Source organism: Pelodiscus sinensis, chromosome 3, assembly GCF_052426305.1.
Source record: "Pelodiscus sinensis isolate ZL-2025 chromosome 3, ASM5242630v1, whole genome shotgun sequence".
NCBI lineage: Eukaryota > Metazoa > Chordata > Testudines > Trionychidae > Pelodiscus > Pelodiscus sinensis.
Window position 1 is genome coordinate 202,715,069 of NC_143054.1, and position 23,514 is coordinate 202,738,582.

A 23,514-nucleotide genomic window follows, 5' to 3' on the forward strand; every position below is an offset into this window, starting at 1 on the left:
CAGCGTTCGGCCTTCCCATGGCTCTGTGTGAGTAAGAGGTGCGTGCTTTGAAATCTTCAAGCGTCCTGGCAGTATGTTTCTTCTGAGGCAGAGAGCTTTCTGCTGGGGCACGGAGCCTGGTGGCTTGGGGATTGGTGAAGGGGCGGTAGGCGGTTCAAGAGAGCGTGGATAGAGATTCAAAGCCTCCTTTCACTCCCCGTTCCTGTAGTGGCAACGGGAGGTGGTGGCCGACGGTGGGAGGCTGCGGTGCGATGGTGGGAGGAGAAGCGATGCCGCGTCCTTGCGGACTGAAACGCTAAGTTGTTTGTTTGTTTTTTCCCCTCTGCTGTGTTCGGTAGCGAGCGATAAGAAGTCAACCCTCCCGGTGTCCTCCCGTCTGGGGATGGAACGGAAACGAGAACAGCGAGCTCGGGAGCTTGGTCGAAGCGAGGCGAGAACCGTCCGGCTGGGAGCGGAGCAGCCATCGCTTACCGGGAGATAAGTGTCGGGTCTGGAAATCTCTTGGCTTACGGCCCACTCGGGTCTAGGAAGGGAAGTCACGTTTGCTTAGACAGCGAGTCCCAGCGGAGGTTCCCGAGGTGCTTCCTTGGTAGTGGGAGAAACAGGGCTCCCGTTTGTCAGGGGTGCTGGTTTCTCTGGAACACGGTGTCCTTCTCAGCAGACGCTTGGCTCGAGGAGGAAGACGCAAGGTGGTAAGGTTTCTGACTGCCTCTTATGTGTTTCTCTCTTGTTGCTCTCTCGTATTGGCCAATACGTTCTGTCTGTCTGTTTCTGTCTGTGTCTTTGTCCTTGCTCTGCTTCTGCCGTGTCCTTGTACAGCACACTTGCAGGCATTCCAGGTGAGCATCTCCAAGGGTTAAGGGCTCAGGAGCCAACGGGAATTCTGCAGGTACGCCAGTCGCGCAAGGGAGAGCGGTGGTGCGTCATGGCTGACTGACTCAGTGTTCTTGTAGAGGACCCGATACATAGGCGAGAGGGGGAGAAAGGGCTAAAGGATAGAATTCCCACAGCCACAGACCTTAGTGAGTGAGAGCTAACGCTGGGCTTTTTCGGCCACCCTTGCAGAGGAATCAGTGCGTGGCCGTGGGCGGAGAAGAAATCGTCCGAGAAGGACTTGAGCTGCCTGGACGTGATTCTCGGAACACGGGAAGGGTGCTCAGCGTTCGGCCTTCCCATGGCTCTGTGTGAGTAAGAGGTGCGTGCTTTGAAATCTTCAAGCGTCCTGGCAGTATGTTTCTTCTGAGGCAGAGAGCTTTCTGCTGGGGCACGGAGCCTGGTGCTTGGGGATTGGTGAAGGGGCAGTAGGCGGTTCAAGAGAGCGTGGATAGAGATTCAAAGCCTCCTTTCACTCCCCGTTCCTGTAGTGGCAGCGGAAGGGGGTGGCCGACGGTGGGAGGCTGCGGTGCGATGGTGGGAGGAGAAGCGATGCCGCGTCCTTGCGGACTGAAACGCTAAGTTGTTTGTTTGTTTTTTCCCCTCTGCTGTGTTCGGTAGCGAGCGATAAGAAGTCAACCCTCCCGGTGTCCTCCCATCTGGGGATGGAACGGAAACGAGAACAGCGAGCTCGGGAGCTTGGTCGAAGCGAGGCGAGAACCGTCCGGCTGGGAGCGGAGCAGCCATCGCTTACCGGGAGATAAGTGTCGGGTCTGGAAATCTCTTGGCTTACGGCCCACTCGGGTCTAGGAAGGGAAGTCACGTTTGCTTAGACAGCGAGTCCGAGCGGAGGTTCCCGAGGTGCTTCCTTGGTAGTGGGAGAAACAGGGCTCCCGTTTGTCAGGGGTGCTGGTTTCTCTGGAACACGGTGTCCTTCTCAGCAGACGCTTGGCTCGAGGAGGAAGACGCAAGGTGGTAAGGTTTCTGACTGCCTCTTATGTGTTTCTCTCTTGTGGCTCTCTCCTATTGGCCAATACGTTCTGTCTGTCTGTTTCTGTCTGTGTCTTTGTCCTTGCTCTGCTTCTGCCGTGTCCTTGTACAGCACACTTGCAGGCATTCCAGGTGAGCATCTCCAAGGGTTAAGGGCTCAGGAGCCAACGGGAATTCTGCAGGTACGCCAGTCGCGCAAGGGAGAGCGGTGATGCGTCATGGCTGACTGACTCAGTGTTCTTGTAGAGGACCCGATACATAGGCGAGAGGGGGAGAAAGGGCTAAAGGATAGAATTCCCACAGCCACAGACCTTAGTGAGTGAGAGCTAACGCTGGGCTTTTTCGGCCACCCTTGCAGAGGAATCAGTGCGTGGCCGTGGGCAGAGAAGAAATCGTCCGAGATGGACTTGAGCTGCCTGGACGTGATTCTCGGAACACGGGAAGGGTCCTCAGCGTTCGGCCTTCCCATGGCTCTGTGTGAGTAAGAGGTGCGTGCTTTGAAATCTTCAAGCGTCCTGGCAGTATGTTTCTTCTGAGGCAGAGAGCTTTCTGCTGGGGCACGGAGCCTGGTGGCTTGGGGATTGGTGAAGGGGCGGTAGGCGGTTCAAGAGAGCGTGGATAGAGATTCAAAGCCTCCTTTCACTCCCCGTTCCTGTAGTGGCAGCGGGAGGGGGTGGCCGATGGTGGGAGACTGCGGTGCGATGGTGGGAGGAGAAGCGATGCCGCGTCCTTGCGGACTGAAACGCTAAGTTGTTTGTTTGTTTTTTCCCCTCTGCTGTGTTCGGTAGCGAGCGATAAGAAGTCAACCCTCCCGGTGTCCTCCCGTCTGGGGATGGAACGGAAACGAGAACAGCGAGCTCGGGAGCTTGGTCGAAGCGAGGCGAGAACCGTCCGGCTGGGAGCGGAGCAGCCATCGCTTACCGGGAGATAAGTGTCGGGTCTGGAAATCTCTTGGCTTACGGCCCACTCGGGTCTAGGAAGGGAAGTCACGTTTGCTTAGACAGCGAGTCCGAGCGGAGGTTCCCGAGGTGCTTCCTTGGTAGTGGGAGAAACAGGGCTCCCGTTTGTCAGGGGTGCTGGTTTCTCTGGAACACGGTGTCCTTCTCAGCAGACGCTTGGCTCGAGGAGGAAGACGCAAGGTGGTAAGGTTTCTGACTGCCTCTTATGTGTTTCTCTCTTGTGGCTCTCTCGTATTGGCCAATACGTTCTGTCTGTCTGTTTCTGTCTGTGTCTTTGTCCTTGCTCTGCTTCTGCCGTGTCCTTGTACAGCACACTTGCAGGCATTCCAGGTGAGCATCTCCAAGGGTTAAGGGCTCAGGAGCCAACGGGAATTCTGCAGGTACGCCAGTCGCGCAAGGGAGAGCGGTGGTGCGTCATGGCTGACTGACTCAGTGTTCTTGTAGAGGGCCCGATACATAGGCGAGACGCGGGGAAAGGGCTAAAGGATAGTATTCCCACAGCCACAGACCTTAGTGAGTGAGAGCTCACGCTGGGCTTTTTCGGCCACCCTTGCAGAGGAATCAGTGCGTGGCTGTGGGCGGAGAAGAAATCGTCCGAGATGGACTTGAGCTGCCTGGACGTGATTCTCGGAACACGGGAAGGATCATCAGCGATCGGCCTTCCCATGGCTCTGTGTGAGTAAGAGGTGCGTGCTTTGAAATCTTCAAGCGTCCTGGCAGTATGTTTCTTCTGAGGCAGAGAGCTTTCTGCTGGGGCACGGAGCCTGGTGGCTTGGGGATTGGTGAAGGGGCGGTAGGCGGTTCAAGAGAGCGTGGATAGAGATTCAAAGCCTCCTTTCACTCCCCGTTCCTGTAGTGGCAGCGGGAGGTGGTGGCCGATGGTGGGAGACTGCGGTGCGATGGTGGGAGGAGAAGCGATGCCGCGTCCTTGCGGACTGAAACGCTAAGTTGTTTGTTTGTTTTTTCCCCTCTGCTGTGTTCGGTAGCGAGCGATAAGAAGTCAACCCTCCCGGTGTCCTCCCGTCTGGGGATGGAACGGAAACGAGAACAGCGAGCTCGGGAGCTTGGTCGAAGCGAGGCGAGAACCGTCCGGCTGGGAGCGGAGCAGCCATCGCTTACCGGGAGATAAGTGTCGGGTCTGGAAATCTCTTGGCTTACGGCCCACTCGGGTCTAGGAAGGGAAGTCACGTTTGCTTAGACAGCGAGTCCGAGCGGAGGTTCCCGAGGTGCTTCCTTGGTAGTGGGAGAAACAGGGCTCCCGTTTGTCAGGGGTGCTGGTTTCTCTGGAACACGGTGTCCTTCTCAGCAGACGCTTGGCTCGAGGAGGAAGACGCAAGGTGGTAAGGTTTCTGACTGCCTCTTATGTGTTTCTCTCTTGTGGCTCTCTCCTATTGGCCAATACGTTCTGTCTGTCTGTTTCTGTCTGTGTCTTTGTCCTTGCTCTGCTTCTGCCGTGTCCTTGTACAGCACACTTGCAGGCATTCCAGGTGAGCATCTCCAAGGGTTAAGGGCTCAGGAGCCAACGGGAATTCTGCAGGTACGCCAGTCGCGCAAGGGAGAGCGGTGATGCGTCATGGCTGACTGACTCAGTGTTCTTGTAGAGGACCCGATACATAGGCGAGAGGGGGAGAAAGGGCTAAAGGATAGAATTCCCACAGCCACAGACCTTAGTGAGTGAGAGCTAACGCTGGGCTTTTTCGGCCACCCTTGCAGAGGAATCAGTGCGTGGCCGTGGGCGGAGAAGAAATCGTCCGAGATGGACTTGAGCTGCCTGGACGTGATTCTCGGAACACGGGAAGGGTCCTCAGCGTTCGGCCTTCCCATGGCTCTGTGTGAGTAAGAGGTGCGTGCTTTGAAATCTTCAAGCGTCCTGGCAGTATGTTTCTTCTGAGGCAGAGAGCTTCCTGCTGGGGCACGGAGCCTGGTGAAGGGGGGGTAGGCGGTTCAGCAGAGCGTGGATAGAGATTCAAGGCCTCCGTTCTCTCCACGTTCCTGGAGTGGCAGCGGGAGGGGGTGGCCGATGGTGGGAGGAGAAGCGATGCTGCGTCCTTGCGGACTGAAAAGTTAAGTTGCTTGTTTGTTTTTTCCCCTCTGCTCTGTTCGGTAGCGAGCGATAAGAAGTCCACCCTTCTGGTGTCCTCCCGTCTGGGGATGGAACGGAAACGAGAACAGCGAGCTCGGGAGCTTGGTCGAAGCGAGGCGAGAACCGTCCGGCTGGGAGCGGAGCAGCCATCGCTGACAGGGAGATAAGTGTCGGGTCTGGAAATCTCTCGGCTTATGGCCCACTCGGGTCTAGGACGGGATGTCATGTTCGCTTAGACAGCGAGTCCGAACGGAGGTTCCACTCCGTCAGTACATTTCAACTTCCCCCTCACACAACGTGCACCCCCACCAGTGCTCTTCCCTATCCCATACCCCGTATTCCTGGTGTCCGTCAGTTTCCCTTCTTCTCTCCACACACTCAGAGCAACCTGCACCCTCAGAGCATCCCTCCATTCATGTTTCCATCAGCCCCTCTTTTTCCTCCCTAGAACACTCCCCATCCCACACTCTATCCCTATCCCTACCTTTCCCCCATCTATAGGACCCTTCAGCCCTGTTTCTTCCCTTCCCAACCCACAGTCCCTCCCCCCACAATCCCATCCCACCTGCCATGTGACCCCCATCACTACCTTCCCCCCAGCCCTCCTTCCGCAGGTAAGGACTCCCTCAACCACTCTCCTCTTCCTCCTCAACAAGCCCCCATCCCATGCCATCCCACACTCCAGACCCTTCCAATCCATGCTCCCATCCATTGGGTCCCACCTCCCTTCTCTTCCTTTCTACACCCACATTCCATGGCAACCTGCACTCCTAACGCTGCCCTTCCTCCATCCATGCCTACACCCATACACGGTATGCATGCTTTATTTTGTTTTGATAAACAACAGCAATCTCTCAACTGTAAAAGCTAGATTTTAATAAAACAAATGTAGTTTGTGTAATTTCTAACAGCAGGAGGGGAGCGGGAGAAGTTGTGCGTATGTTACTCCTCATTGAGGGGATGGGCAAACGTATGAGCTTACATTGTAGTGATTTCTCTCCCTCGTCAGATAATATTATTTTGGGTGTACTTTCCGGAGGGGAACTGCAATTGAGTGCTGGACGATTTTCTAGCTAAGCCTTACCGTAGAGAGCTGTTTGCAGACTCTGTTTTTCTACACTTGGTGCGTCCCAACCTGCGCGGGCTCCCAGAGGCCAGAGAGCCTAAGTCAGCAAAACAGGGAGAGGCAGGCAAGGCTAGTGGAGCAAGTAGTCTCAGTGAAATCCCAGCACATCCGGTGGCATCCCAGAAGGAGGACCAAACCCATCAGAAGCTGGGCCTTTGAGAAAAGGTCTCTCCATGTACTGGGTAAGCTTGGAGGCCTCTCAAGGCGTACCTGCTCCCGGCAGTGCACTTAGTCCGTTACAGAAATGCTAACAGTGACAGTCGGTGAATGGGACGTTAGCGTATAGTCGTGTATACGATTAACTGATAAGCCTGGGCTTATCGGTTAATCCTGACAACTACACACGCTTCCCTCCCCCTTGCTGTCTCTAATACAGAGTCAGCAAGGGCTGGGGGGAGGTGAGAGCCTGTGCACGTGGGGAGCTGGCTTTTAAGTCATCGCCCCTGAAGCACCAGATCCCGCGGAGCTACGTGCTCCGTATCCATCGGTGCACTTCTGATACTGATAAGAACATAAGAATGGCTATACTGGGTCAGACCAAAAGGCCATCTAGCCCAGTAGCCTGTCTGCCAACAGTGGCCAGTGCCAGATGCCCCAGAGGGGGTGGACCGAAGACAATGATCAAGCAATTTGTCTCCTGCTATCCATCTCCAGCCTTTGACAAAGAGAGGCCAGGGGCACCATTTCTTCCTTCCCCCAGGCTAATAGCCTTTTATGGACGTAACCTCCATGAATTTATCTAGTTTTTTTTTTTAAAAAACTCTGTTATAGTCCTAGCCTTCACAGCATCCTCTGGCAAGGAATTCTACAGGTTGACTATGTGCTGTGAGAAGAACTACTTTCGCTTATTAGTTTTAAGCCTGCTACCCATTCATTTCATTTGGGGTCCTCTAGTTCTTATATTATGGGAACAAGTAACGAACTTTTCTATATTCACCTTCTCCACACCACTCATGATTTTATAGACCTCTGTCATATCCCCCTCAGTCTCCTCTTTTCTAAGCTGAAAAGTCCTAGTCTCTTTAGCCTCTCTTCATATGCGACCTGTTCCAAACCCCTAATCATTGTAGTTGCCCTTTTCTGAACCCTTTCCAAAGCCAAAATATCTTTTTTGAGGTGAGGAGACCACATCTGTACACAGTACTGAAGATATGGCGTACCATAGTTTTATACTTCATTTTAGTTGCCCTTTTCTGAACCTTTTCTAATGCCAAAGTACAGTATCTTTTTTGAGGTGAGGAGACCACATATAGTACGCCCACATCTTGAACACTTTGTACAGAAGTTTTATATAGGGGCATTAAGATAGTCTTCATCTTATTTTCTATCCCTTTTTTAATAATTACTAGCATCCTATTTGCTTTTTTGACTGCATACTGCATTTTCAGAGAACTATCCACGATAACTCCAAGATATCTTTCCTGATTAGTTGTAGCTAAATTAGCCCTCATCATATGGTATGTATAGTTGGGGTTATTTTTTCCAATGTGCGTTACTTTATACTTATCCACATCAATTTTCATTTGCTATTTTGTTGCCCAATCACTACATTTGGTGAGATATTTTTGAAGTTAAACAGTTACACAATTGCTTTTGTCCTTAAGTCCGAGCAGTGGGTGGTAGGGAGTGGCCTCAAAGGAAGAGGAAAGCAGAGGCTGTGGTCTTTTGTCTGGGTGTCACGTTAGTGGATTTTAAGGGGAGCAGCCAGATCACTGCTGCACCAATTGGGGGGAGGTGTTTGCCCCAAAGTCTATACAAAGGGGGCCATGCGAGATGTCAAATGAAAGTCATGTTCTACTGATTCTGTATATGCTACTCATGTACTTGTATGATATCTGTGTGTGGAGTTATGAATATGGAGTCTGTGCTGATATTGGCCTGCACTGCCTGTTGTAAAGGAGGATTGTCCGTTGAATGAGTATGCTAATTAGCACTGGTCCAGGGATAATGGCTCTCAAGGTGCCCAATACACACCTGAGGACTGTGTCTGGGAACATGCAACCCAGCCAGGGCAAAATGGCTGCTGACATATGAAACAGAGGCTGTGTCCAGACTCCATGCCTCCGTCGACGGAGGCATGTAGATTAGCCAGCTCGGAAAAGGGAAATGAAGCCGCGATTAAAATAATCGCGGCGTCATTTAGATTTACATGGCTGCCCCGATCTGCCGATCAGCTGTTTGTCGGCAGATCGGGAGAGTCTGGACGCGATGCCCCGACAAAGAAGCCTTTCTTCATCGACACAGGTAAACCTGGTTTCACGAGGCTTACCTGTGTCGATGAAGAAAGGCTTCTTTGTCGGGGCATCGCGTCCAGGCTCTCCCGATCTGCCGACAAACAGCTGATCGGCAGATCCAGGCAGCCATTTAAATTTAAATGAAGCCGCGATTATTTTAATCGCGGCTTCATTTCCCTCTTCCGAGCTGGCTAATCTACATGCCTCCGTCGACGGAGGCATGGAGTCTGGACACAGCCAGAGCTAAGTCATTCGACCATGTGACCTGCTCCACTTGGAAGGTACCGGGGAGATATACAAGTGCCATGAGGCGGACTCCATCTTGTCTTCAATTCTGCTACTGATCCTAGATGCAGCCTTGCAAGGAACAGAGAGCCGAGGAGGATTGCTGACCCATCCTGACATAGGATGAACACCAGAGACCTTTAAGATAGCAGTTATAACATCTCTGCTGAGAGCCTGCATCGAGAACTCGGTGACTGGTGCATGTAATGTATTTGCCTTAACAACCTTACTCTCATGCTTTTCTTTCTTCTATTAATAAACCTTTAGATTTCAGATTCTAAAGGATTGGCCCAGCGTGATCTTGTGGGTAAGATCCAGAGTGTAAAGTGACCGGGGATTTGTGGCTGGTTCTTTGGGACCAGAAAGACCCGTTCGGGGAAGGTGAGATTGGGTTCTACAACCCCCTCACCTGTGTGCAGGCCCGGGGCTAATTGTGGTACAGGGAGAGCTGGGGTGTCTGAGGGGTTTTGCTCGTGAGGCTTCTGGCTGGCCAGATTGGCAGCTAAAGCACTCAGTGTGACCGGTTTATGGCCTATTTGGGAAAGGCTTCCAGTCTGGGGCTGTAAGGAGCCCCGAGTTTTGAGCAATTCGCCCTGAGCGGACACCCTCAGCTGTGCCAAGACCTGGCCCGGTCCGTCACAGCCACCTCCCAGCTCACCTCAACCCTCACCCTACCTTCTCCCCATTCATCTTTCAACACATAAGGACCCCCTCACCCGCCCTCCTCTTCCTCCCTAACGGCCCCCAGCCCAACACGCTCTTGATCCTTCCAGTCCACCCGTCCATCCAGTGGATCCCTCAACCCCTCCTTTCTCTTCCTTTTAACACCCCCAGCCCATGGCAATGTGCACTCCTAACCCTGCCCTTTCTCCACCCATAAGGCCAAGGGCACCATTGTTTGAGGGGGGTAGGTGCCCTTGGTCCTATGGGTGTAGAATTGGGTAGAGAAATGGGGTAGGAGGGCAGTAGCCCCCCTCCTGAGTTTGAAACCCTGGATTTCATACATGAGGTGTGCTTAAAGCTCATGTCCTAACTCCAGAGGCAGTTCTTAAATGCAACAGAGTTTGAGCTGATGCGGCTTTGCCTTTGGGGCATGGACTTTATTATGCTTAAATCACCCCGCCCCTCTCGTTCTTTATAACAAATGGACGGACATTCAAGCAGTTGAAGTATTGTTAGATCCTCATAAAAACATTGCTGGGTACTCCCCGTAAAAGATGGGGGGGGGGGGGTAACCCACTGTGGCACAACAAATGCAGGAGCAGGAGCCTGCAAAAGTACCCCAAAACCTGATCTCTCCAGGCTTTGGTACAAAAACTTCCCCCCAAAATCCTAAAACCCAAATTTTAGGGAATATCCACTGCCATCACCCAAGTAGTCCAAGAAAACTAGGGATGAGATCACTTGGAAAACCTCCTCCCTAAAACCTCAGGGGTACCTCAAGCTCTTTTTCCCCTCAGAGCTTGAAAAAGAAAAGAGAAAAACAAGCTGCAGTCTGTGTTAGCTGTCTCCCAGCCAGTCAGACAGAGTGCTTACAGATAAAACTAGGACACCAAAATAAAAAGTTTGTTTTCTTTTCTAATTAACCTGCTATAGGTTTATTATCAAAACAATACTACCATTGCAAGTATAGTTAAGGTAGCTAGATGGCAAGGGCCACCAATTTGTATACTCAGAGGCTGTGTCTATACTGGCCACTTATTCCGGAAAATCAGCCGCTTTTCCGGAATAACTTGCCAGCTGTCTACACTGGCCGCTTGCTTTTCCGGAAAAGCACTGACGATCTCATGTAAGATTGTCAGTGTTCTTGCGGAAAACTATGCTGCTCCCATTTGGGCAAAAGTCCTTTTGCGCAAAACTTTTGCGCAAAAGGGCCAGTATAGACAGCTCAGCTTTGTTTTCCGCAAAAAGCCCCTATTGCGAAAATGGCGATCAGGGCTTTTTTGCGGAAAAGCACGTCTAGATTGGCATGGATGCTTTTCCGCAAAAAACGCTTTTGCGAAAAAGCGTCCGTGCCAATCTAGACGCGCTTTTCCGAAAATGCTTTTAACGGAAAACTTTTCCGTTAAAACCATTTCTGGAAAATCATGCCAGTCTAGATGTAGCCAGAGACAATTCTGTGGGTTAGAAAGCTTCAAAGAGGAAAAAAAACCACTTTTAACATCAATTTGAAATTCCTAAACCATAAAACAATTAAAAACCTGATAGATTAATTAAACTTTGCCCTACTTACATATTGTGAAAAGACTTTTCTTAGAGAGAGCGAGACAACCTCGCAGCTCCCTGTTACCTGGAAGAACCCACTCTGCCTCAGACAGAGGAGGAAAAAGTTAAAAATTGCTTTGTTTCCAGTTTGAAATCCCTACCTGCATTGTTATTGGCTGACCAAATATCTGGCTAGGATAACCCCTTAACCACGAGGACTGACCAGCAGCCTGGTGGCTATGACGGGGAGAGTAGGAATGAGTGTTATGCTTTTGGGATCTGCATTTGGACCACTGCTATTAAACGTCTCACAAATGTTCTTGAAAAAGGAGAGACTAAAGGGATAAATAGTGACTAAATCAAAGTTGATAGGCACTTCCCCATTCCTCCTTTGAAAAGTACAAGAGCCCAGCAGGGACTCTTGTGCATTTCAAAGTAGTGGGGCTTGGGTTCAGCTGGGGACTCTGAGTCCCCCACTGATCCCAGGCTCCATGCCGTGCTGCATGCCATGAGGAGCCCCAGGTCATGCCGTGTGGAACCTGGGGCCAGCTGGGGAAATGCTATGCAGAGCTGGGGATCAGCTGGGGAGTTCTCAGCTGACCCCGGGGTCCATGGCTGCCCCTTTAAACGTGTGGAGGTGGCTTTTCAAAGGGGCAGCTGCCGCAGAGCTGATCCCCAGCTCAGCCATGCAGTGCTGCCACTTAGAAAGCTGGGGCAGGGGGGAAGGAGTACTTCAATCTCAGAGAGGCAGCAAGGTGTGGGGAATCGACTAGCTGACTAGTCAACAGACAACTATCCCATAAGCATTTGCTTATGGGGATAGACTCGTCTTTAACATCCCTAATCCAAAGCTGGTAGGAATGAGTTAAAAAGGGGTCTCACAAAACTGGACGTTTGGGCAACACAAGAGCATATGAATCCGTGTTAGCCAACACAACAGAAAAAAGAGAGGAAGCGGCATGTGAGGTGTGTTTGCATTCTTACTGGCTTGGACTCAAGCGCATGGAAGATGAGTGTGTCTCTTGGCATAATCCTGATGTCAGTGGGGAGCTACAGCCAACTGACCCGTTGGTGTTCAGTCTGTGTCTTGTAGCGGAACAGCCATGTTGTAGAAAGGGTTGGAGAGAGAGGCAGGTACTGGACGGTCTCATGCAGCTGTAGCATTTTTGGCAGTGATACTTCTTCCATGGGTTATTTGCTGTTCTTGCAGAGGCCTGCTGTAGGCAATCGGAGCCACTCTGGAGATCCAGCTAGATGAGGGGCATCTGCCTGAAGTGAGTCTGAGTCACCTGTTGTTCCTATTGACAGTGGAGCTGAGGAGCTCTCTCGTGACGGTGTAGGAGCTGGTGTATGTTTTGTGAAATTATCTTCAGCCAGTGTCTGTGCAGCGAGGTGCCTCCTTGCGAGTAGAGAGATGCTTGTGATTTCCATGGGACGGATCCTGGGGAAGGCAGAGCTCTGCCTGTGGCTGGTAATTGTCTGGGATTGTCCTTTCCTCTCCGTAAGTAGCTGCACGTGGGTCGCTGCCCTTCAAATACAGCGATGTGGAGGGAGGGACGACAAACTACAGAGCATCTGTCTGTGTAATCACTGGACATCATCACATTGTTCTCCAGTTGCTTGCTCAATCATCACGTCGCTCAGAGGACCAGAGTATTCTGGGTAGGGTGTTGGTATAGTGGACTGAGGGTGTGGTGAAGTGGAGATGGTCATAGTTTCTTATAAATTATGAGCATTTTAGGACCTGGATAGGCTGGAGAGGAATAAAGAAGGGGTCTCCAGTGACCAGCAGTTAGGTGATGCACATGTTTATGTCTGTGTTTTGACCACTAGTGGTGGTCGAGTTTACAAGTCTCCTCTCATTCTCTTTTCAGTTCTCAGTGGCATTGGATTCATGAAAGAATGGCTGACTTGTGGCAGAGACTAAAGCCTTGAGCCCATCACTAGGGCTGGAAGCCAGCTAGCGCAATGCAGACTAAGAGCAAATGGAAATTTGTAGTTTTCCTTCAGTACTTAGTTAGGCAGTTATACCTTGAATCTTTTAAAATTATTTTGAACAATGTCTACACTGCACACTTATGTCAGAATAAGCTAACTACTTTGAAATAGAACATCCAAACTACAGGGAAGCCTTGAAATTAGTCTGAGTCAGGCTCCCCTAATGTTGACGTACTACATTGATTTAGAGTCTCAGGAAGCACTGGGGAGTAATTACTTTGAATGACTCTGGGGAGTAGTTATTTCTAAATAAGAACAGCTGAGCATATATACTGAAGACATTTCAAAATAACAATTTCTACATGAGGGTTATTCCTCATCACAAACAGGAGTCATTAGCCTGTTATTTCATAACTCCTAACTGCCTAGCGTAAAAATGCTGCAACAGAGCAACAGTGACACTCGATGGCCACTTTTGGCAATGCATGCACAATTCTGTAATGGAGCAACTCTGACACTCGGGGTGTGTCTAGACTACAGGGATTGTTCGAAAAATCTGTACCTGCGTCTAGACAGCCGCCGCGTTCTGTCGACAGTAAATCAACAGAATGCGGCGGTTTTGTTGACAGCGGTAAATCTCATTTTACGTTTTACGAGGAATAACACTATTTTTGACAGAGATCTGTCAAAAAAAGGGAAGTGTGGATGCGGGGAAGATTTTTTGTCGAAAATAAAGGCCTCCGGGTAGAAGCCCTGGTGGACACTCCTGCCAGACCTTTCATCTCTATTGTTCCTGCCCAGACAACTTTGGGCACCGGGGAGGGAACATCAGGTGAGTGCTGTGAGGGTCCATCACACACAGGGCAGGGGAGGCGGGAGCAAAGTGGATGATGCAGTACTGTGACATGTCATGCTGATCACATCCTGGAGGGAGGGGGACACACACATGGCTGACCTCAGGGAGGGACGTCTGACCTCAGGGAGGGATGTCTTACCCCTGCACCCGCATGGCTGCGAGGAACCACCTGCTCCTACAGACACTGATGCCAGGTACAGGCAGGGGTTTGGGACCCTGGGAATTGCCACACAGCTTCAGGCTTCTTAGCAACCTGCGGGAACCCCAACTGTAGCCTGGCACTTGTCTGTGCTGCTTGGCCATGGGGAGGGGGGCAGGATGGTGGCCTGCACACTGTCTGGGCTTCAGGGAGGCTGTGGCTGCTGCTCAGGGCATACCACTCCTTGCTGAGACTACATGAGCATCTGCTGATCCTAGAGGACAGGCACTGACTGCTGAGGAGGGCATGCTGTCTCTCGGAAAGTGTGAGCATGCATGACTGATGACTTTTCCCTCTTGTCCTCCACATCCAGCCCAGCTGTCCAGGAGGGTGGGGGGCCACACCTCTCCCACCTCCCAGACGGCTGCAGGGAACCCATCGGCACTGGCGCACGTATTTGGACCTGGTGCGCCAGCACATCTCGGCCCTGCAAGGGATGCAGGAGACCTGTAATCAGAGGATGCAGGCAGAGACAGAGAGGTGCAGTCGCTTGCTGGACGAGTTTGTGCAGCAGCTGTGGGAGAAAAACTCCAATTGTGTCTAAGGAGGGACTGTGCAGGAAATCAAAACTCTCTAACAGAAAACTACTGTAAGGGTTAAAAGTTTTCCAGGCCTCTCTCCCTGTAACAGAGAGAAATCATCTTAACTCTAATCAAGACCCTTACAATGCCTATCTTAACTTCATGGAGACTCCTAGTCTGTCACAAATTGTCGTGTAAACTCTTATCTTTGTCACAGTTTGCCTTGTAGACTCCTCCCTCAGGTTCTCATGTGCCTTTGTACTGTAAAACTTACTTCTAGCACAGCTGGTGTGAACAGAAATGTCTTAGAGTACTTCTGCTGAGACTTTGATATGTTAAAGAAAACAATCAACAACTAAACTGTCTGAACACACTGTATAAAGGATCCCGGAAACTCTCTCTCAGGGCTGCTGCTGCTCTCACTCTGGTAGCTGTCAGCCTGCATGCATAATAAAATTTTCCTTTTGGATTTCTCTCCTGCCTCACTGCTTTGACCTCCAGCCTCGGACCCTTCTGGGGACTCTGTACCCCAGGGGAGCGAGATTTCCTCAACACAGCGCACTGCTATTTGCACTGCTATCCGGGAGGCCATAGCCTTCCCCGGTCCTGTGTCTGTTCCTGCTCCTCCTGCTCAGCCTGCCCTCCCCCCCCCCACCAGCTCCCCCACCCCTCCCCTCACCCTCCGACGCTCCTTCACCCGCTGCCATCCCAGACTCAGGTACAGCCGCACCTCCTGCCCAGCCCCAGCCCGCACGCGCAGCCATCTCCAAGCAGGCCTCCGCAGCGAGGGTGGCAGTGGCTCGTCATCCAGGTGGCACCCTCAGCCCTGAGCCTCCCCCCTCCCTTCCAGCTTGACATCCCCCTTCCTACCTGTGAGAGTCAGTAAGGGAAGCACTTTACTTTGTTAACAAACAATTTATTTTTGGGACTGGTTTGTGGCCTGTTTGGGAAGGTCACCAGTCTGGGGACTGTAAGGAGCCCCTAGTTTGAGCAATTCACTCAGAGCGGACGCCGTCAGCTGTAACCAGACCCGGCCCGGTCTGTGTCAGCCTGTCTCTGTTCTCAGTGTGAATGTGGGGCTGGGAGGGGCTTTGGACGGGGGGGGGAAGGCACTGGAGGCATGGGGCAATCCCACATTTGGAAGGCCCTGGGGAAACTCATTGGGCTCCTTGGGAGAATCACTCCCTCAGGGCTTCCTGAATGCGCAATCCCAGCTGGAGGGCTTGCCAGATGGCAGCTGTCCGGGGCTGCTCAAAGTGCCTCCCCTCCACAGCAGCTCGTGTCCCCCACGCTGGGAGGAAGGCCGCCTCTTTTCTCTCCACTAGGTTGTGCAGCACACAGCATGCAGCAACCACATCGGGGATGTTGTGTTCCCCCATGTCCAGCTGAGCGAGAAGGCATATAAACCTGCCCTTCAGACGGCCAAAGGCGCACTCTACCTCCAAGCAAGCCCGATTCAGGCGAGAGTTAAAGAGGTCCCTGCTCGCATCTAGGTGTCCAGTGAATGGCTTCATGAGCCAGGTCATAAGGGGGTTCGCCGTGTCAGTCACAATGCATGTAGGTATCTGAACATCCCTGACTGCATAGTTTCACTCCAGAAAGAATGACCCAGCCTGTAGGCTGCGGTACAGATATGAGTTCCGGAAGATGCGGGCATTGCGTGCCTGGCCTGATCACCCGACGCAAATGTCTGTGAATTCTCCCCAACACAGTGAAAAGCAGAAAAAAACCCTGAACCTGAAAATAAACTGCTGTGGTGTCCGAGGAACCAGAGCAAGCACTGCAGCAGCTTTGCTTTCCCTCCAGGAGGTAGGCAAGCCAAAAGCAGGAGCAGAGCAACGGCTGTCCGGGCGATCCCTTTAAGCACATGTCTCTGCAAAGGGCATGCAGCAACACCTGGAAATAAAGGCTGCCCCCATGCCCTGCCAGAAGCACTTCTGGGTGCCTTTTTTTTTTTGAAAGAGCATCTGGCAGTCTGGACGCTCTTTTTCGAAAAAGCTGATAGCATGATGCGGAGCAAAAAAATTAATCTAGAAGCTTTTTCAACAGAGGCTTTTTCAAAAAATACTTTAGAAAAGGCCTCTGTTGAAAACGGCGTGTAGTTTAGACGCACCATCGGCGGCCATTTGCTGATAGACAGGCACAAATCTCTAAGGGTGTGTCTCCACTACAAAGTTAATTCCAACAAACAGCTATTAGTTGGAATTAACTTTAATAGCAGCTATACATACAAACCGCTAGTTTGAATTTAAATCGAACTAGCGGAACGCTTAATTTGAACTAGGCGTTACTCCTCGTAGAGTGAGGTTTACCTAGTTCGAATTAAGTAGTTCGAATTAAGGGCTGTGTAGCTACTTAATTCGAACTAGTTGGAGGCTAGCCCTTCCCAGGTTGCCCTGGTGGCCACTCTGGGCCAAACCAGGGAAACTTTTCTGCCCCCCTCCCAGCCCCAGAGCCCTTAAAGGGCCACGGTCTGGCTACAGTGCTTGTGCCAGTTGCAATCCTGCCAGCACCCAGCCAGCAGACCCTGCACCTGGCACGGCATGAGCCAGCCACTGGCTGCCACCCAGCCCTCTGCCTCTTCCCAGGACCAGGCTGATGGCTCCCAGGAGCCTGCCTGGGGCTGCAAGAGGCGGGCGCCCGCCTGATCTAGTGCGGAGATCGTGGACCTCGTCAAGGTTCGGGGGAGGCCTCCAACATCCACGATCTCCACACTAGGCACAGGAATATGGCCATCTAGGGCAGGATAGCTGCCAGCCTGGCCACCAAAGGTCACATGTGAGCCCATGAGCAGGTTTTCATGAAAATCAAGTTGGTCCAGTGAGATTCCCGGCCCTGAGCTTAGAACATAAAAACGGCCATACTGGGTCAGACCAAAGGTCCATCTAGCTAAGTAGCTTGTCTGCCGACAGAGGACAGCACCAGGTACCCGGAGGGGATGGACCTAAGACAATGACCAAACGATTTGTCTCGTGCCATCCATCTCCAGCCTTCCACAAACAGAGGCCAGGGACACGGTTCCTACTCCATGGACCCAACCTCCCTGAATTTATCTAACTTCTCGTTAAACTCTGTTATAGTTCTAGCCTTCACAGCCTCCTGTGGCAAGGAGTTCCACAGGTTGACTATGTGCTGTGAGAAGAACTACTTTCGCTTATTAGTTTTAAGCCTGCTGTGCATTCATTTCATTTGGTGTCCTCTAGTCCTTCTATTATGAGAACTAATGAAGAACTTTTCTTTATTCACCCTCTCCATACCACTCATGATTTTATAGACGTCTATCATATCCCCCTCAGTCTCCTCTTTCTAAGCTGAAAAGTCCCAGTCTCTTTAGCCTTTCTTCATATGGGACCTGTTCCAAACCCCTAATCACTGTAGTTGCCCTTTTCTGAACCCTTTCCAAAGCCAAAATGTCTTTTTTGAGGTGAGGAGACCACATCTGTACACAGTATTGAAGATATGGTGTACCATAGTTTTATACTTCCCCTCCTCCTTCTTCCCCTGGCTTCCCCCTTCCAGCTCCCTCCTCCCAGGTTTCCACCTCCCCTCTCCCACCCTCTCTCCCACCACCTTTTCCCAGTCTCCCCAAAGGTTAATCCCCACCCCTCAGTTTTCAAAAATATAAACTCTCTTTATTTAACAACACACGTGTCATTTATTTTTTAAATCAGGAAGGGTAAGTGGAAGGAGGTTAGGGAGGAATGGGGCATGAGCCCCCGATGGGGAGGACTGGGGTGGCTCTGCGGGCTCCTCGGGGTGGAAGCTCTCCTGCAGGGTCTCCTGGATCCTGACAGCCTCCCAATTGATCCCCTTGGATGGCAGCCTGCGGCAAGTGCAGCCGGGCTGATGGCCAAGTGCTTTGATGTGCCTCCAAGACAGGACTGCTTTGCTGTCCCTCATCGAGGTAGACAAGCAAGTGGGGAACCCTGAGAACTGTCTGTCCGGGGTGGGGGTCGGGTTCCTTTAAGCAGAACCCTTGGCTAGCAGCTCCACACTCTAAGTCCTAACCTGATGCCCTGCAGGCACTGGTTCTGGCCAGCCTTAACTTCGGTTCAGGGTCCACTCAATGTGGATACGCTATTTCGAATTAGCAAAATGCTAATTCGAATTAGTTTTTAGGTCTAGATGCAGTAATTTGAATTAGCTTAGTTCGAATTAACTAATTTGAATTAAGTTAGTTCCAATTAGTGCTGCAGTGTAGACATACCCTAAGGGTGTGTCTACACTGTACCATTTTTCTGGAATAAGGGACATTATTCTGGCAGAACAACAGTAGCATCCACACAGCAATTGCGTTATTTCAAAAGAAAATTGAAACAATGGAGGGCTTATTCCTCACGGAATGAGGTTTACCAGTGTCGGCAAAACGCCTCTTCTGAAAAAGCTTTTGCAGCAGCGGGTGAGCGAGTGAACGCTCCACTGCTGCTATGTCAAAATAGCACCTCATTCTAAAGTTAGTCCTTTCCAGTGCATCCTGGGGCGCTAAATCGAGATAGAGCGTCCACACTACCGGGACGCCTCAAAATTAGTCTGAGATAAGCTCCCCTAATGTAGATGTGCTATTTCCAAAATCAGCTTTTACAGAAGATATCTTCCAGAATAGCTTTCTCCGAACGAAACTTGCGGTGAAGACATAAGCCTGCAGTGTAAACGTACCCTAAGGGTATTTCAAAAAGCACTTAGCGATTTCAAACTAAAGCTCCACACTGATTGGATGCAGAATTGCATTTAAGGCCACTCAGAACCACTTCAGGCAGGGCTTCGGGTCAGCAATTACTTCTGGGAGCTGCTGCTTGAGGCTATCTGAGACCCTTTCACCTGGCAGGGCAGGCTCGTGGGCCCATCCCACCCACCCTGGGAGCGGCCAAACAGCCAACATAGACCCCCCCAGGGATGGAGCTGGCTCCCACATTAGGAAGGCAGGAGAAGGGACCCACTGAAGGCAGGGAGACAGAGTGGGATCTCCAGTGAACTCAGGGATAGGGCAGGGATTTGTCTGGGAAGCACAGAATGGTGGGCTTGATCCCACCCCCCTCTGCCCACACCATTAGTGGCTGGGCAGACAACACCATCTGCCTCAGGGATGGGCCTAGGTCCTGTGTTAGAGAAGCGGGATAAGGGACCCTCTGAAGGTAGCAAAGGATACCCCCCCCCTCCCCTGTACAACCATTTCTCGGGTGCTTCTCCTTTCCCTGGAGGGACAGCAAAGCCTTAGCTCTGACTGCTCCGGTTGCCTTTGTGGACACCTCAGCTTGCCAGTCGTGGAGCTAGAGCTGCCTCTGGGCACTTGACGGCCCTTAGCTATCGTGCTGCAGTTTCTACAGGCTGCCGTCCTGGCCATGCAGGAACGCAACCACCAGCTGATTGTCCGGGAGCGCAGCTCTTCCAGCTGCACCACACTGTGCACCGCCGCTTCTTGCGCTGGAGACTAGTTCTGACTGGTGGGACCGGCTTGACATGGAGCTCTGGGATGACCAACAGCGGCTCCAGAATTTCTGCACGAGGAAGGAGACCTTCCTGGAGCTGTGTTCCTGGCTCTCCCCTGCCCTCACACGACGGGACCCACATTCCCCTCTGGAGAAGCGGGTCACCATTGCCGTGTGGAAGGTCACCACGCCGGACAGCTACCGAAGTGTTGGGAATCAGTTTGGTGTGGAAAAGTCGACCGTCAGGGCCCACGTCATGCAGGCGTGGCGCTCTCCAGCTAAGGTCCCGGAAGGGGTGTGTGAAGTGCTGGAATGGGGAATCCTAGGGAAAGGGTGGTTGGGGGTGATGGAAAAGCCCCTTTCCCAGGCAATTTTTCAGTCCCACCCTCACACAGCCCTGCCAGGGATAGGCTACGTAGGGGGTGGCTCCTGATATGTGTGGGCAGGGAAGAGGTGGGCTGGGGGACCTGCACAGGGCTCAGGCACCCCAGTGATTCTCTGTTTGTTGGTCTCCTGCTATAGGTGGTGCGGTGTGATGGGGAGCCCCCAACCCTACACCCCCATCGACAGCCAGATGTGTCTCTTGGCCAGCCAGTAGAGTTAAAGAGTTTATTTCTTTTCAGCGACACAGCATAGCATAAGAGAGATGTTAACACAGGAGCAAGGACAGACAGCTTTATTCCTCTCGAGGGGAAGGGGCTTCACTCCCTTTCTTGGTCTAAAACATCCTCACTCCACCTAGCCCAGCCGAGACTAACTCAACTCCCAGGCCCTACCCCCCCCAGCCTGATGGCCGACCCCTCCTCTCTTCTTTTGTCTCACCCTCTGGGAACAGCCTTGTTATCTGCTCAGGCTGAGACTTAGGTGTCTGGGGCCAATACACATGAGGAGTGACTCATTGGGAATCACACATAACAACACAGCCAGGAGGGAACACTGGGTTACAAAGTAGACAGCACCTGCACTATGTCACATGCGGGCCATCGACACCATCCACCTCAGCAACACGGAACCGTGTGGTAGTGATATTATTGACTGCACCCACATCCCTGCCCAAGCGCCGACTACCAGGCATCTATGTATATAAACCACGAGGTTACTTCTCCATGGTCCCACAGGCCCTCTCAACCACCATGGGCAGTTTACCAACATTTTCTTAGGCTGGTTGAGGAAGACACGTGATGCTTACATTTTCTGCGACTCCAGAGTCTTCCAGAAGCTGGAGGCAGGCAGTTTATTCCCTGACCTCATCATCAGGGTGGGGGATGTGTACATGCAACTGTGCATTGTGGGGGATGTGACCTACACTCTGTTGCCCTGGCTCACGAAGCTTTACACCGGACACCTTGACCCTAGCAAGGAATGCTTCAATTCCCGGCTTGGCCGGGCCCACCCTGTAGTGGAGGGTGCCTTTGGGTGTCTCAAGGTGAGGTAAATATATGGAGCTATACCTATTTATAGCTCCATATATTTATTTATATTAATCTCATAGACCTGGAACGGACCTTGATAGGTCACTGAATCCAGTCCCCTGCCCTCGTGGCAGGACCAAGTACCATCCCTGACAGATTTGCCCCAAATCCCTAAATGGCGTCCTCAAGGATTGAATTCACAATCCTGGGTTTAGCAGATCAATGCTCAAACCAGTGAGCTATTCCTCCCCCCATAGGTTGAGATGTCTTGTCACCCGGCTGGATGTTGGGGAATGGAACATTCCCCCAAGTTGTGGCCAGTGTTCTGCGCTCCACAATATTTGTGATCCGAAGGGGGAGGTGTTCCTCCTGGGCAGAGGGGGGGGGGGGGAGCAAAGGCAGGCCAGGTCAGCAGGCCCTTTGAACAGCTGCGCACAGCTGCCATCCAGGAGGCTCATCAGGTGGGGGTGTACATCCGGGAGGCCCTGAGGGAAAGTTTCTCACAAGGACCCCAGTGACACGCTCCCCAGGACCTCCCCACTAGGGGCCTGTGCCTTGCCCCTCTTTGCCTTTCCTCTCAATCCTCCCCCTGCTCCCCTGCAGAGACAATAAAACTGACATTGACCCCAAATAAAAAACACACCCAGTTTATTGTTTCCAAAAAACAAAGTAACTGGTGAGGGGCTGGGGAAAGAATCTGGGAGAGGAAAGTGGGTGAAGGGAGAACCTTTGAGGGTGAAGGAGGGGTAAAGAGAGTCTCAGAGTTCTGCAGAGTACTTGAAATAAGATACACAATTAAAATACACAATTTGTATAGCTCAATCTCAATGCTATTTCAAAATGGCTTATTTCATCATTTGGCGCCGTCTACGTGATGCCAAATTTCAAAATAAGGTGCTCTAAGAAAACGTCCCTTTCGCCTCATAGAATGATATTTACAGGGACTTTGGAATAATGAATAAAAAAACCCAAGTTTGCTGTGAAGATGAGGGATTGATATTTTGGGATTCTTGGGTATATGGAAATAGCCAAACATTACAGCTACACTGCACTGCTATGTTCACACTGGGGAATTAAGGTATTTTGGGTATTTTCAAATAAAGTATTTGAAAATATTTTTCAAAATAGTGTGTTCCCACAACAGGGAAGCATCAAAATTTGTGAGAGGTAGGCGCCCTTAGTAAGGACATGCTACTTTGACTCAAAGTATGTCTACACTACACACTTATTTTGGCAAGTTATATTCTGAAATAGATGTTTTAGAATATGCTATTTTGAAATAGCATTTCCCCATTACAGAGAAGCCTTGTAATTACGCTGAGGCAGGATGTGCTACCTTGATTTAGAGCCCCAGGAAACACTAGAGCATAATTACTTTAATGGCCCTAGGAAGGAGCTATTTGTAAATAGCGACAGTGGAGCATACACAATCTAGAAATAGCAATTTCAACAATGGCATTATTCTGGAACAATAAACTGTCCTGTCACAAAAAATAAGAAGCCTGTTATTCTGAAATACGTTCAAAATAACGGGCTTCCCCTCTGGATGCTCACGTTACCACTTTTCTAAAGTGATGTCTTATAGACGTGCTGTTAGTTACTCCCCAGTGCTTCCTGGGACTCCATTTTGAGTGACTGTGGGGAGTACTTACTCTGTTATACAGCACAAGCCTTACATTGAAATAACAATCTTTTTTATTGGGAAATAAGATCATCTGAGCATATACACTGAATCCATGTCAATTTAAAACAGGAAATATTATTAGGGTAGAAATGCCCCATTCCGAAATACCTGCCCTTAGCAGAGCAACAGTGACACTCGGTGGTCATTGCCGGTAATGCACGTGTAATTCTGTAGCGCCTCCACAGTGCCACTCGGTGGTCATTGCAGGTAATGCACGTATAATTCCGTAGCGCTTCCACAGTGCCACTCGGTGGTCATTGCAGGTAATGCACGTATAATTCTGTAGCGCCTCCACAGTGCCACTCGGTGGTCATTGCCGGTAATGCACGTGTAATTCCGTAGCGCCTCCACAGTGACACTCGGTGGTCATTGCAGGTAATGCACGTATAATTCTGCAGCGCCTCCACAGTGACACTCGGTGGCCATTTGCGGTATTGCGGGCACAATTCTCTAAGGCTGTGTCTAGACTGTGTACATTGGCACAAGAGGGCTTTTTCCCAAGCGGGAACATCACTGTTCTTGCGCAAGAACATGGACAATCGTCAGTGTTCTTGTGCAAATTCTCGCAGCCAGTTTAGACAGCTGCCAAGATTTTGTGCAAAAGCAGCCACTTTTGTGCAAAATCTTGCCAGTCTAGATGGACCTTTAGGCTACGTCTAGACTGGCATGATTGTACAGAAATGCTTTTAATGGAAAAATTTTCCGTTAAAGGCACTTTCAGAA

The 23,514-nt window shown here is 51.1% G+C and overlaps 1 long non-coding RNA gene across 1 annotated transcript; it reads left to right on the forward strand.

The window, feature by feature from the left end:
- The first annotated feature begins 343 nt into the window (after positions 1 to 343).
- On the forward strand, positions 344 to 14,738 carry LOC142825865 (uncharacterized). Its single transcript, XR_016349331.1, has 9 exons — positions 344 to 1,195; positions 1,495 to 2,351; positions 2,652 to 3,508; positions 3,809 to 4,665; positions 4,930 to 6,213; positions 8,616 to 8,753; positions 11,966 to 12,226; positions 12,630 to 13,525; positions 14,062 to 14,738. It is a non-coding gene; the product is annotated as an uncharacterized LOC142825865 (long non-coding RNA).
- Positions 14,739 to 23,514: the final 8,776 nt, after the last annotated feature.